The 13,909-nt window shown below is 37.7% G+C and overlaps 1 protein-coding gene across 6 annotated transcripts in view; it reads right to left on the bottom strand.

The window, feature by feature from the left end:
• NCOA1 (nuclear receptor coactivator 1) overlaps window positions 1–13,909 on the bottom strand; it is a 323,605-nt gene that overhangs the window by 265,542 nt on the left and 44,154 nt on the right. For all 6 annotated transcript variants that reach the window (XM_058164793.1, XM_058164792.1, XM_058164789.1 and 3 more), the window contains exon 2: window positions 9,340–9,455. The gene's annotated coding sequence lies outside the window, so the exon portion shown is untranslated. The remainder of the gene's footprint in view (window positions 1–9,339; window positions 9,456–13,909) is intronic.

Here is a 13,909-nt window from a genome sequence, read left to right as displayed (position 1 = left end):
TATATGAGGGTACATTAAATATGTTATTGGATATGTTATTGGATAAGAATGTCAAAATAAAACTTTAAAAAAAAAAAAAAAAAAAGTACTAGCCTATTCCCCCCCTCGTATCCTGTACTTCTCAGTGATATGGGAGCTGACAAACTTAGATTGGAATATACATACCATACTTCTCTAACTCTGCAAAATCAGTAAAACCTGGAAAGTTCCTAAAATACACTAAAATAACATTACTTTTTCAAGGATGTATAGGTAATAGGGAACTTGGGAATAAATTAAACTATAGAGGGCAACTTCATTCTTCAGACAACAACTTCTATAATCCCTTGCCATCAGCTATGATGTTTAGGGTTGATGGGGGTATCAAAATAAAAGCAACAGTTTGTAATGAAAACAGATTCTTGCAATGAAAATGCATGTTGGATATGTTTCAGAGCATGGACAAAAGAACAGATCATATTTCTCAATTCTTTATGAAATAGACACCAATTTATGCAAGTTGTAAAAGCATGACCATTAAACATGATTAAACAAAGTAGAATTTACATGCAACGATAAACCAGAATTCTTCAGCTTTCTGCTTTATACAAGAAGAATAAGACATTATTCATACCTCACTGCTTCTATCAGAATCTGCAGCTATTACACTTGGCTGACTTCATTTGCAGTTCACTTTCTGTTACATAAAAATCAGAAACTCTTTACTTGTTTTATTCTGAATTAGCTATAATTCAAAGCCAGGAATCATGGCTTCTTCTGACTCTTTTGTTAAAGGAAGAACGTAGCAGAGTTCCCGAATCACAGATGATGATAAAACAGTCCATGGACCAAACACCAGTATATGTTAGACTAGGGCTGTCAAACTCGCAGCCCACAGGCCAGATGCGTGACACGCTGGCCACGCCCACGCCTGGTTTAGCAAAGGGGGAAAATGTCCCGATACGTCACATTACAACACCTTGACGACACGAGTTTGACACCCCTGTGTTAGACAGTCAAATCTTCGGGCCAGACACATAACACAAGAGTTATTAAGTACCAGCAAACTGCTCATTCTCAATTTGTGTGAAAATACAGCCAGTACAGGTTATTTAAATTAAAATGACTTAACAGCTGTACTTCATTTCCCTACATTTAGAATATATGGCACACCTGTTGCTTCTTGCAGCTGTTCACCAGCCAGGTACTTTCCCAAGTAAAAGACAGAAATCAGAGCCAAAATTTAAAAGTCTAAATTGCACAGTACTGGTCCTACTGAAAATATTGCAAAATAATAAAAGATGCCTTGAAGTTTATATGTATGCCTTGGAAATCTTTGCAAAAATCTGAGACATTTAATCTTGCTTGCTTCTTTGGTGGTATTTTAAAGATGCAGCATTCTGTTTGCCCGTCTCTTCCCCCAATCCCAAACTATTAGTCACATAAGTGCAGTGAAGAATACAGAAGTGCATTAGCTGATCTTTGTGCTAGTATTTTTTTGTCATGTATTCATTTTATAAAATTAATTTAATAAAACTTTATTGAAAAATAAATAAACCAAAACATGTCTTTTACAGTTCTCCAGTGTGGAAAAGTCATTCATTTTCCTTTTTCAGCCCAGAGTTATAAAGCACACAACATTTTTTAAATAGTTTGTATAGGGGAAATAGCATGAACATTTAATTGATCTCAAGACTGTTAAATGCTCTTTATAAATAGAACAGTTTGTGACTGAAAAAGAAATGTAAAGAAAACATATTGAATAGCTGAATACTGCAGATGGCATTCAAATGAAATTGGGGAAACAAACAACTTTATTCATAAGAGATCTGCAAGCAATATTGTTTATGAGAAAGTGGAAATTAGTTGTGACATTTTTCAAGATCAAAGTTCTATTCATAATTATGTGTGCTAAGTAGAAGTAGTACTTTGTTCCCACCCTCTTCCTCATATTCAAGCACAAGTTTCTCTTTCTCCTGGACTTTTCTTGAAAACTCTGGCAATATCTAATATATGGAGCACAAAACTTTAAACAAAAGATTTAATGGATTTAGAGGTCTCTGTCAATCTCTGTCACACATACACATGTGCAAACATGTTTACAGAATTGCTTTTAATGGTGATGGGATAGAAATTTAAATAACAATAATACATATATACAAATTCAGTTTCATATGATTCAAACTCATTTGCAGTTAAGCACAAGGACTAACAAAATAGTCCAGAGAACAGTGTGGAAAATGTTAGTTTTGAGAGAATTTTTTAAAAAGAGAGCTGTTAACACCACGTATTTATTCACCAAAGTTGTTTTATATGTAGGGCATGAACCAATATTGTTAAGGCACCATTTAAAGATAAGGAAAGTACATGAAACACTGTTAGAAAATCACCTTATCTTTCAAATAATTACTGAAATCTGACTTCCATTTCTTTCCATTGATTTCATTTCTTCTTTAAATTTTTATGTTAATATTAGTCCCTGTTATAGCTTTTCCTTTTTATAAAAAACAGAAAAAAGTAGACATTTATACAATTAAATTACACTATTTAAAATTAAAATCATTAAAAATAATATTAATTTAGGAAAGTATTTACCTGCCAAGATAAGAAAGGGATTATTTATTTGTTTGTTTGTTTGATTGATTGATTTCTATAACTGTCCATCTCAGCAAACAACTTTGGGTGGCTAACACTTCAATAACTTTCAAATTGGGAATTTTTCTGTTTTAATTTTTCAGCCAGGAAGAGATATTCTTTTCATTTACAGAGAATTCTAATAGGAATCTCTTTCAGAACAATTGTATCTGAATTTTCCATTTTCAATCTTGTATTAAAATGTTGCTGTACAACTTAAAATCATCTGCTTTCTAATAAAATGCACCAAAATAACCCCAATCATTCTGGCAAATCTGGAGTTTATTCTAGAAAGCTTAAAAAAATTCAGCCTCTATATCTTCCTCTTCTAAATCCAAAACATTTGCCAAAACTTTAATAGGCCACTCTCAATTATTTTCATCTGGAACCTCTAGAACAACTCCTCATTTCAGAGTTCTTTCTGTCTTAATTAAAAGTCAGATTATCCTATTTTCTTTCTAACTTTCTGCCTTGAACCTTTGTTTCCTCTAAAATTTCCATTCTGTCATAATTTTGTTTCATCTCTCAATCTTTTTGACATCTTCTCATTTCCTCTCTTCATAAATCTTTCATCCATCCTTTTTTTCAAAGGTTTCCATTTTATTTTCCATCTGATCAAATTTGTTTCCCATCTGTTCCAAAAAATTCTGAAGTATATTTTGGGTAACATTTTTTCCACTAGTTGCTCTAGCAAGACTCTCCTGCCACCTTTCACCATTTTTCTAATAGCCACTTTTAATCCAAAAGTAGAAATGTCTCAAGCAGATAAAATAGAAAGACAACCCTCCCTCTCTTACTATATTTTTGTTACTGACAGTTACATTTTAGTAGATCCTAATAATGTCAATCACAGCAAGCATCACATCTCCATAGGAACTACATTTCACAATCTCAGACTGGTTCTTTGTCTTCTCTTTAGTTATGCAGATTCCAACAAATTTTCTCATGCTGGACTGGTCTCTTCAACTGCTTAGTGAAAAATTAAACCCAAGCAAAATTGAAATTAAACCCTTTTTATCTCTTTCAAAAAGGAAAACAAAAAAGACTGTTGCTTTGTTTATTTTAAAACTTTCTTGCATCTTAAACTTTTTTTAAATTGTTCTTGAAATTTTAAATCAAAATATTTTTCTTGGGTTTTTTGGGTTGTTTTTTTGTTTGTTTGTTTGTTTGTTTGTTTGTAAACTAGAAGGCGATTTAAGTTATGAAAAGGCATTTTATATTTGCCACATATGAAATCTCCCTTCACCAAACTCCTGGAAGTTTGACTCCTGAGCCAGCTACAAAAACTTTGTGGTTTCTGCAGCCAACACAGAAGAAACCACATCTGGAGTACACATAGTTAATCTCACAATTTCCCTTTGATTTGGGGAGATTGCAACAGCCAGAATTTGTCTCCCATTCCTGTTCTCAGCTACACTTCAGAGACCATCATTCCACCAGAATTCTCCACAGGAGTCTTAATTCCCCATCAGAAACTCACATTCTCCACTGGAAACACCAACTTGTGGTATTGACAATTAGAAAAATGCATAATAAGAAAAAGTGAGCTTTTTATTGTAATCATATAGTAAGAGATAACTCTGCAATTACTATATATGTGCATTTGCTACAAAAGAAATTGGAAGCTTCTATTTCTTTGTTTTTTCTTCTGCACTTTTAGCTTTTCTTCTTTTCTTTATTCTTATTAGTTTGCGGGTTTTTATGTTCTCTTCAATCCTTTTAATGAAGTGTGTGAGTGTGTGTGTGTGTGTGTGTGTGTGTGTGTGTGTGTGTGTGTGTAAATATTGCAGTATCCCTCAGCCTTCTCCAAGCTGAAAATCAATTAATTAAATATGGCATTTAGTACTGTTAATTCAACAAATATATATTACTTTAAGCTTTCAAAATGAGATGCATGTTTTAAATATTTTACATCTGTGTAATACAGACTCATATTTCCCAAACATGAAAACCATAATAACACCTATTGCTCTTATGACTGTTATGGGACAAAGGTGTACATGTATAACAAACAACCACAAAGTTACGGGTACATTGCTCAACACTATCCCTATTATCCAATGCAACTCATTCACAAACATTCCTCATTGCTACATACAAAACTAAGACTCTGTTCACTTTGAGCCCAATTTTCCAATCCTACAACAGAGGCCTTATGCAAGTTTGTGATCTCAAGTTTCCAACAGCTAGAAAAGCATTATTAATCTGTTCTAAAAGCCAGCTCTTACAACTTGTTTGAAAAATAAAAAGGGAACCAACATTCTCACTCATAGCCAACAGAGTCATTCTGAGACTGAAGTGAGTGGTACTTAAATCTGATAAACAAACAAATAAATAATGGCATATACCCTGTTTTCCCCAAAATAAGACATCTCCTGATAATAAGCCCAATTGGGTTTTTGAGCACATGGAACTAAGGCCAAGTGCTTATTTCAGGGCTTAAAACAATATAAAACAGGGTCTTATTTTCAGGGAAACACGATATTGGTTTTTTAAATTGTATTTTCCAAACAATTTGGGAAATGCCTTCAGCATTTTTAGAACTTTTAATTTTATTTATTAGTCTCAGTGCCACGCAAAAATTACTTCAACTAAAAATATATACAATTAATTTAATCAGCAGGGACTAAACCAGCAGAGAGAGAAAAAGAGAAATAGAGAAAATTAAAACTCCAAATAAAGTGAATAGATCTATATGAGAGAGAGGGAGGCTTTGTCCAGTGTCAAAAGGATAAAAAAGTAGATCAATCAGGTGTTGCTGAGTTAACCAATCCAAGGTAGGAAACTACTACTTAGAAAACCCAACTATACACAAGTATTAATAAAACACAATATCACATGTAAGTACACATTCAGAACACCACTTCAAAAGTTTTTAAGACCCAAATGTAAACATACAAAAATAGGCATTACTTAAGTTGCTTAATAGATTAAAACCACCTATACAAATCAGATGTTAAAGAGAAATGGGAACCAGTGAAAGTGGGCAGCTGTTATCACATGATCGTAACGCCCGGTTCCACTCACTACAGTAGCAATTATATTATTGACCAAAACTCTTTGAGAGTCAATTTTAATCAATGGTTTAAGGCACCAGGCTAGAAACCAAAAGACTACGAGTTCTACTTTTTCCTTAGACATGAAGAAAATTAGGGGACTTTGGAGCTTGTCATTATCTCAAGCCCCTGGAAGGAAACCACAGCAAATTACTTCCAAAAATCTTTCAGTGAAAAACTGTATGGACTTGTCCAGGCAGTTGCCATGAGTAAAAAAAATACCTTGAAGATGTGAGATTTTTAAAAATCCTGAGTTTATCTGAAATAGTAGCTGAGCATTTCAATGCTTTATCTGATTCTAACCAAAATGGCAAGTGCCCGTCAATATTTTCATACAAATGTTAAATAGCATGGGGATAAGAATTAAACACCAAAGGATCCCGTAACACAAATGTCACGAGGCTGAGCAGAAATTCCCAGTACTTCCTGGAGATAATCTGAGATAGCAACAGAATCAGCACAAAGCAGTACTACACACACCCAACTCACACAATCTCTTCAAAAGGATATTGCTATCAAAAACTGTTGAGAATTCTGGAATCAACAGGTCACATTCCCTTGTTACGTTCCTCTGGCAAAGACAGTGGTGTCTATACTGGACTATATTCAGATCTTTTTGATCCAACTACCTTTTTCCTTCTAACTAAGAATGCTTACACACTATTTCTTTGAAAAAAAATATGCAGTAATTACAGTAATTTAAAAAAGCATTAGATCAAAACAAATTAAAGACAGAAGAATACAAGAAATCCATACACATACTTATTTATATCACAAGAACATATATGGGTAAATGGCTAGAATGGCCAATTTGAAAAGTTTTTATTTTAAAACACCTAAAACACATCAAAATTGAGGCCACACATATGACCTAGTAGACATCCCACAGGACCGACACCATCATAAAGAAGAACTATCTCTAAATCATGAAACAACAAGCTTCAGCAGAGTCCATTGAGGACTTTAAGTTTCTGGGAGGCAAATATATTTCAAAATGCTCTTTTGAGGGTAACCCAATATTTAATTAGGTGCATATAGAAATCAGCAAAATCATATCCATGTTTTTCCCCATAAAATAGAACGTATGTTCTTGGATGAAAACTTTCTTTAATCTGTGGGCTCATAATACAGTATCTAAATATACTCATCTGATGCAATATGAATTATTTATTCTAAAGAAAATAGTGCATATTACTAACTGGTCATAATGATCTTTGACCAATGTATCTTATTTATTCAGTTTTTATGGTTGCCTACTAGCCTGGAGGTATCCAACCTTGGCAACTTGAAGACTTGCGGACTTCAAATCCCAGAATTCTAGGACTTTAAGTTTCTGGGAGGCAAATATATTTCAAAATGCTCTTTTGAGGGTAACCCAATATTTAATTAGGTGCATATAGAAAACAGCAAAATCATATCCATGTTTTTCCCCATAAAATAGAACGTATGTTCTTGGATGAAAACTTTCTTTAATCTGTGGGCTCATAATACAGTATCTAAATATACTCATCTGATGCAATATGAATTATTTATTCTAAAGAAAATAGTGCATATTACTAACTGGTCATAATGATCTTTGACCAATGTATCTTATTTATTCAGTTTTTATGGTTGCCTACTAGCCTGGAGGTATTCAACCTTGGCAACTTGAAGACTTGCGGACTTCAAATCCCAGAATTCTAGGACTTTAAGTCCACAAGACTTCAAGTTGCCAAGGTTGGAGACCCCTGCACTAGCCAACTGACTTTTAGTATTATATATTTCATGTTGCAATCTGAAAAAAAAATCATGATAATTTTGATCTACCCATAAAATTATACTAACAAGGGCTTCCCAAACAGAAGTGTCTGGAGCCCATAAGTATCCTCCCTCATCCACTCCTCCATCCAGCTTCTAGACTAGTCCCATGAACAGACTAACAGAGAACCCAGAATCATAAACCAAAATATGAATCACAGTGCCAAACTAACCCCTTCTAAGAATGAGCATAGCTAACATACTAGCTTCAGTCAGTAGCAGTGCTTCTAGCCACAGCGATTATGTAAATCTCATCAAAATAGAGAATCTAGGATCATCAGCGGAGTGCGATTCTGTTCCTGCAGATGAAACACAAATCCATCTTAACAAGAGCTGGATAAGGCCTCTCTGACCATTTCATCTGTGCAATGCACTGTTCCTGGTTTTTATCTTTATTCTTCACATATGAAACTGCACTATTTCAAAGAGTTGGCAAAAGCATGATAGGTGTTGCTAACTTATTTAAATGATCACCTCACCATGATTGTCAGCAGTCTTAGAGTAATTCTGATTCTGTTAGCTTTATAAGTGATACACAGCAAGCCTAGCCAACAATGAATGCATAAACCTGCCTGGCAAAGAAAAAGAGGAGCTAGTGGAAGTTGTGCATTGTGAAAGCATGGTGACAGTAAGCCAACCCACACAAATGAGTCTTTCCTGTGGTTAGCTAATTCTGTTGAAATTTTTACAATGATATATGCACATACACTATTCAGATTCTCAACAGCTGTAAAACTATTAAAAAGATACATTTGAATCAGAGGTGGGTTTCAGCAGGTTCTGACCAGAGGAAATTTTGAGTAGTTCAGAGAACCGGTAGTAAAAATTCTGACTGGTCCCGCCCCTAACTATTCTCTGCCTCCCAAGTCCCAGCTGATCGGAAGGAAATGGGGACGTTGCAGGAACCGTCCCCTGGATTGGGGGGGAAGGAGATTTTGCACTATCCTTCTCCTGCCACGCCCACCAAGCCACACCCACAGAACCGGTAGTAAAAAAAATTTGAAATCCACCACTGATTTGAATGTTGAAATTTTGAGAAGATGCAGGTCCTACAATAATACTTTGGAAACAACAGATGGCCCAAAAATGTATTTAGTTGTCCACGTTTGCCCCGTCCCTTTTCATTATAGAACTTAGAACAAGACTTGCTTTTGCCAGACCCAAGATTTCCTCTATGAATATAACATAGCATAGGGCCTCAGTGCAAAACAGTAGTCCAGTTCTTTGCGTAGCAGCAAGATATATATACAGAATAGTTATTGTCCATTAGTGCTACATATAGCGAAAAAATGCTTGCATTATATAATTTATATTATACAAGGATGTATTTAGAGAGTCTTGCACTTCCATTGTTACAATACATAACGTTCCATCTTCACTCCATTTTCTTAGCAGCACTATACATTGCTGAAAAATTCTATTGTAAACACAGAGAGAGGCTGTAAAATATGCATGTATCTTAATAGTCAAATATTGATGGTTTGATCTCTTAATGGAAAAAGTCCAATAGGTTTTTTTTCTAATGAAGTATGAAGATATTAAGGAAGAGAGGCATCTAGCTGAAACACTGCCAAGGTAAGCATAACATGGGAAACATCAGGATATGTTATTTTAGAAGAAAATCAGATTTTAAAAATTGTTCCAAAACCATGTGCTTCGTGTAGGCTCAAGGCCATGGGCAAATTCAAAGTAATTGAGCAGGTAACACAAAGCCACATTCATATTCAGCTTCCAATATAAAAGGCAATAGCTATTTCATAAATACTATTATGCACAGTAGAATGACGTATCACATTTGGACAGTAAATTCAGAAGTACAAAACAAAAAGGTACAATTCTTTTTGTGTAAATACCAAAGGCTTGATGTACTTACCTGCTGGCATTCTAATTGAATCAGCTATCAAAGATTTAAATTTCTGAAGACCAAACACTGCAGTTAGCCTTGATTTAATTTCCTGCAATAAATTACTGCTATGCAGATTTGTGGCCCTGTAAAAAAATGAGAGGCAGAGAGACCAAACATTAGGAACCGTTGAACATTTACTTTTATGGAAAATGTAGAATTCATGTTTGAAATGCTGTCATCCCAAAGCATATAATCATGCTAAAGAAAGCTTTAGCATGCAGGAATCTGCACAAGCAAGTAAAAAAATCAGGAAAGTACAGAAACTAGATCATAGGAGAGAAACAGAAACATCTAAAATAAAACCAAAACAAGATGCTTATTGTTTTAGCCTCTTAATACACTTTTAAAAATATGCTAACAAATCAGTGATATCAAACATATGAGAAAGTTACTATTTTAAACTACTTATTTCCTCCCAAACCCCCACCTTTTCAATAGTGAAGCTAAATTGAGAAAGCTAACTTTAAAAAAACAACAACAGCAAAATGCAGCTCTCAACAAATTCCTTCATTTAACAGTATGTGGTTCTAAAACAAGCTAAGAAATAGTTTAAAACTAGGCCATTTCCCAACAAGCAGTCAACTTCTTTAAAAAGTTTAAGGAACACTGTTCTTCTTGCTAGGCTATTTTATGTCCATGGTTCCTTAACACAGTATGCTGAATCTACCTTGCAAAGAGCATTTCATGTGATCTGTAAATAGATTATAGTAACACAGAAGCAAACATTGTGACACAATTAGTTAAGAGCTTTAGATGGGGCTCTATGGCAAAAAATTTTAAACTATGTTACAGCTCAAATGATACTGGTGATCATGCAAAGTGCACTTTAAACTATAACTTGAATTAAGAGACTTTAGAGCAGTGGTCACCAACTGTTGGTCCATGGACCATTGATGGTCAATGAGAAAATTTTGGTGGTCCTCAGAAAAATTATTTGCATTTTTTTATATTGCACTAAATCGGGGGTCCTCAAACTATGGTCCCTGGGCCAGATACATGCAATGAACATTTGTGTTGCTGCAGAGAGTCTTTTGTGTGGGTCGGAGGAGGGCAGAAATTCCAACTTGGGGTCTGCTTCAGCCTCCTGGTGCGGGACTTTGGGCAAAGGCTGGTGGGAAATTGTGCTGGTGGCGAAGAGCCGGAGGCCCTTGTTCCAGTGGGACTGTATCATGGCCTGGAACTGACTGACTATCTCAGCCCGCTGAGCCTCCAGGCGCCGGTACCTGGCCTTGCACTCCCGCAAGTCTTTCCTCTGCTTGGAAAGCCTATGCTCATAGTCCTCAGTGAGGTGCTTCTGCTGAGCCTCCTTCTCAGTCAGATCCAATTTGAACTAAGCTAGCTGTTTTGCCAACTCTTTCTCGTTGTGGCTGCTTAGCTCCAACAACTGCTTCCTGTTGGGGCCCTAAGGAGCCTGGGCGGGGAAGCAAGGAGTGACTGGCAGGGGAGGGGTGAATAGAGGCCAATGAAGCACCCCTGGATGTGAGTGACATCGAGTTGGCCCAGCCATGCCCACCCAGTCACATGACCACCTAGCCACGCCCACCCAGCTGGTCATTAGGCAGATCATATAAGTGGTCCATGGGATTTAAAATTATGCATTTAGTGGTCCCTGAGGTCCGAAAGGTTGGGGACCCCGCTTTAGAGCACAGAATAACAGGATTGGAAAGGATCTTGGAGGGTCTTCTAATCCAATCCCGTACTTCAGTCGGGGACCTTATACCACATACATCTTGCTAGAACCATATTCTTAACAAAGACTAAACTCTGAAAAATCTTCCTGCAGGCACTTCTCCCTAATCTTAGGTATATAGAAAAGTTTTTAAGTCACCTATTTTCAAAAGTAAGATGATTTCAAACCAAATATTTATTACGGTCATAAAATGTCATAAGGAAGTTGAGGTACAGTCAATTAAGAAGCATAGAAGATAAATCAGTTTTTTATAGGGGGTCTTGCTTAGTTAGCATCTTATCGGTATTGTGGGAGATCAAAGGATCTCCAACAATACCAATCAATTATTTGAAAGAAATATATTTTCTAACAGGTACAATGAATGTTCCCCTAAGGTAGCTTTACATGCAGCCATTTTATTTATTTCAAACAATTATATAGCCACTCATCTTATTTCAAACTCTGGGCAGTTCCCAATAAACAATTAAAACAACATCAATAATAATACAACATAATACAAACATATAAGTAGTCCTTAAGTTATGTCCAATTATTTATTGACAGTTCAAAGTTATAACAGCCTTGGCAAAAGTGATTATGACCTGTTCTCCAAATTACAACTCTTCCTGGTTATGGCCGGCCAACATTAAATCACTTCAAAGACAAGCGCTGTTTGCCCAAACCTGAAACCTCGTGGATAAAGGGAACGTTGCTCTTACCTGAACGTTCATTCTATGTGTGCTGCATGAGAGTCCAAGCAATGGGTGTTACATTCATCTGATTGGCCAGAGACTGAGTTGGAATTTGTTTAACCACACCTCCTCCTTCCTGCTGAGCTCCAGTTTGTTAATGAGGGTTTGGATCTGGAGAGGACGTAATCTGTAAGGAAAACACATTCTGTCCTGGATCCTGGACCCAATTAGAAATAGGGAGGGGTTGGGCTCTCATGAAGCGCACATAGAATGAACGTTCAGGTAAGAACAACGTTTCTTCTCCTGTCCGCTTCTTAGAGAGTCTAAGCAATGGGATATACCCAAGCTAAATATCCCTAGGGTGAGAAGGAGAGGTGTCCAGAGTCCTGTCAACTGGAAGAACGTGCAGTAGGACCCTTCAGCCAAAGGCTGCCTCAGCCAAGGCAAACTTGTCCAGCTTGTAGTTCTGGATGAAGGGCGAAGCGGAGGCCCAGGTTGCCGCCCTGCAATTTTTAAGATATAAACCTAGGTGGCCCAAGCCGCTGCTTCATATCAAATGGGCCATAATGCAACCGGGCTGTGGTCAGGCCTGATGATCGTAGGCCATGGAGATACTGGCTTGAGCCATCGACCGATGATGGACGGAGTGCCAGGGATCTGGGCTGAAAGGAGATGAATAACAATTCCGTCTTTCTGAAAGGCGTCATCCTGTTGATGTATTTACAAAGTGCCCTCTGTACACCTAAGGAGCGCTACCGTCGTTTCCTAGGATGCCTGGGGTTTGGACAAAAATCAGATAAGATGACTTCCTGGGCTCTGTGGAACCAGGTGTTGATTTTTGGTAGAAACGTAGGATCTAGACGAAGAATAACTTGATCTGGATGAAATATGTGCAAGTCCTTTCTCACAGAGAGAGCCCCCAGCCCAGAAATCCTTCGAGCTGATGTGATAGCTATGAGAAAGGTGACTTTGAAGGTCAGAAGCTTGAGACTGGTAGACCCCAGGGGCTCGAACGGTGTAGGAGGTGAGCACTTGTAACACTAGGCACAGATCCCAAGAGGGATATCTGTGCACTGGGGGAGGACTTAGATTGGAAGCCCCTTCCAGGAAACTACAAGCCCATGGATGTTGAGAAAGGGTTGTAGCCCTTTCACAGGTTAGAATAGTTGCCAATGCAGCTACCTGTCTGTGGAGTGTATTTGTGGATAATCCCATGTCTAACCCTTCTTGAAGTAAGTCCAAAATATTTGGGATGGATGCTGATGTTGGGATTAGTCCCTTCCTGGAGCACCAGTGGCAAAAGGAAGACCACATGGCATCGTAAATAGGGGTTGTCAACAGATGTTGAGAAGCCAGGATAGTAGAGATTACTTTCCTAGAGAATCGGTCCCTCCTCAGGATCTCCCTTTCAAGTGCCAGGCGGCCAACTGGAGCTACTGGGGCTCTGGGTGGAGAATGGCCCCCTGCCTGAGGGAGATCCTGTCTGCAGGAATCCTCCAGGGATGAGCAATTGATAGGATCAAAAGGTTCGCGAACCAGGTCTGTCTGGGCCAGTAAGGGACAATGAGAAAGACCTCCGTACTCTCCTCCAGGATCTTTTGGACGACCCTTGGTATCAGAAGGGTCAGAGGGAAGTCATATTGGAGGCCCTGACACCACCGGCAGTGGAAGGCATTGATCTTTCGGCTCCCGGTGTCTGGAATCTGGTGTAAAACTGTAGAAGTTGCGTATTTGCTGGGCTGGCAAAGAGGTCTATCTGGAGTTCACCGAATCTGGTTGTCAGGTGGAGGAATAGGTCTGGGTGCAGCTGCCATTCTGACTGATCAATGGTTGTTCTTCTCAAACAGTCTGCTTGGGTGTTGGAAATCCCAGAGATGTGCTCTGCCTATAGGGAGAGTAGATGTTTCTCCATCCACAGACCTATCTCTACTGCTCCGCAAATCAGCACCCTGAAGCGGGTACCTCCCTTATGGTTCACATGAGCCTTGTAAAGTTGTCTGTCAGTAGTAACATGTGATGACCTGATAGCTGACTCTGGAAATGTCAGAGCACCAGATGTGCAGCCCTCAATTCCAGCCAACTGATGTCGTTTAGGAGGTCTCTTGCCGACCAACAACCCTGAGTCACCCGATCTTGTAGGTGAGCTCCCCAGCAAAAGAGGCTGGTGTCCATGGTC

The sequence above is a fragment of the Ahaetulla prasina genome, chromosome 1 (assembly GCF_028640845.1).
Source record: "Ahaetulla prasina isolate Xishuangbanna chromosome 1, ASM2864084v1, whole genome shotgun sequence".
In the NCBI taxonomy this organism is placed as follows: Eukaryota; Metazoa; Chordata; class Lepidosauria; order Squamata; family Colubridae; genus Ahaetulla; species Ahaetulla prasina.
Note: the sequence above shows the minus strand (reverse complement) of the source record. Positions and strands in the feature narration are given on the sequence as shown.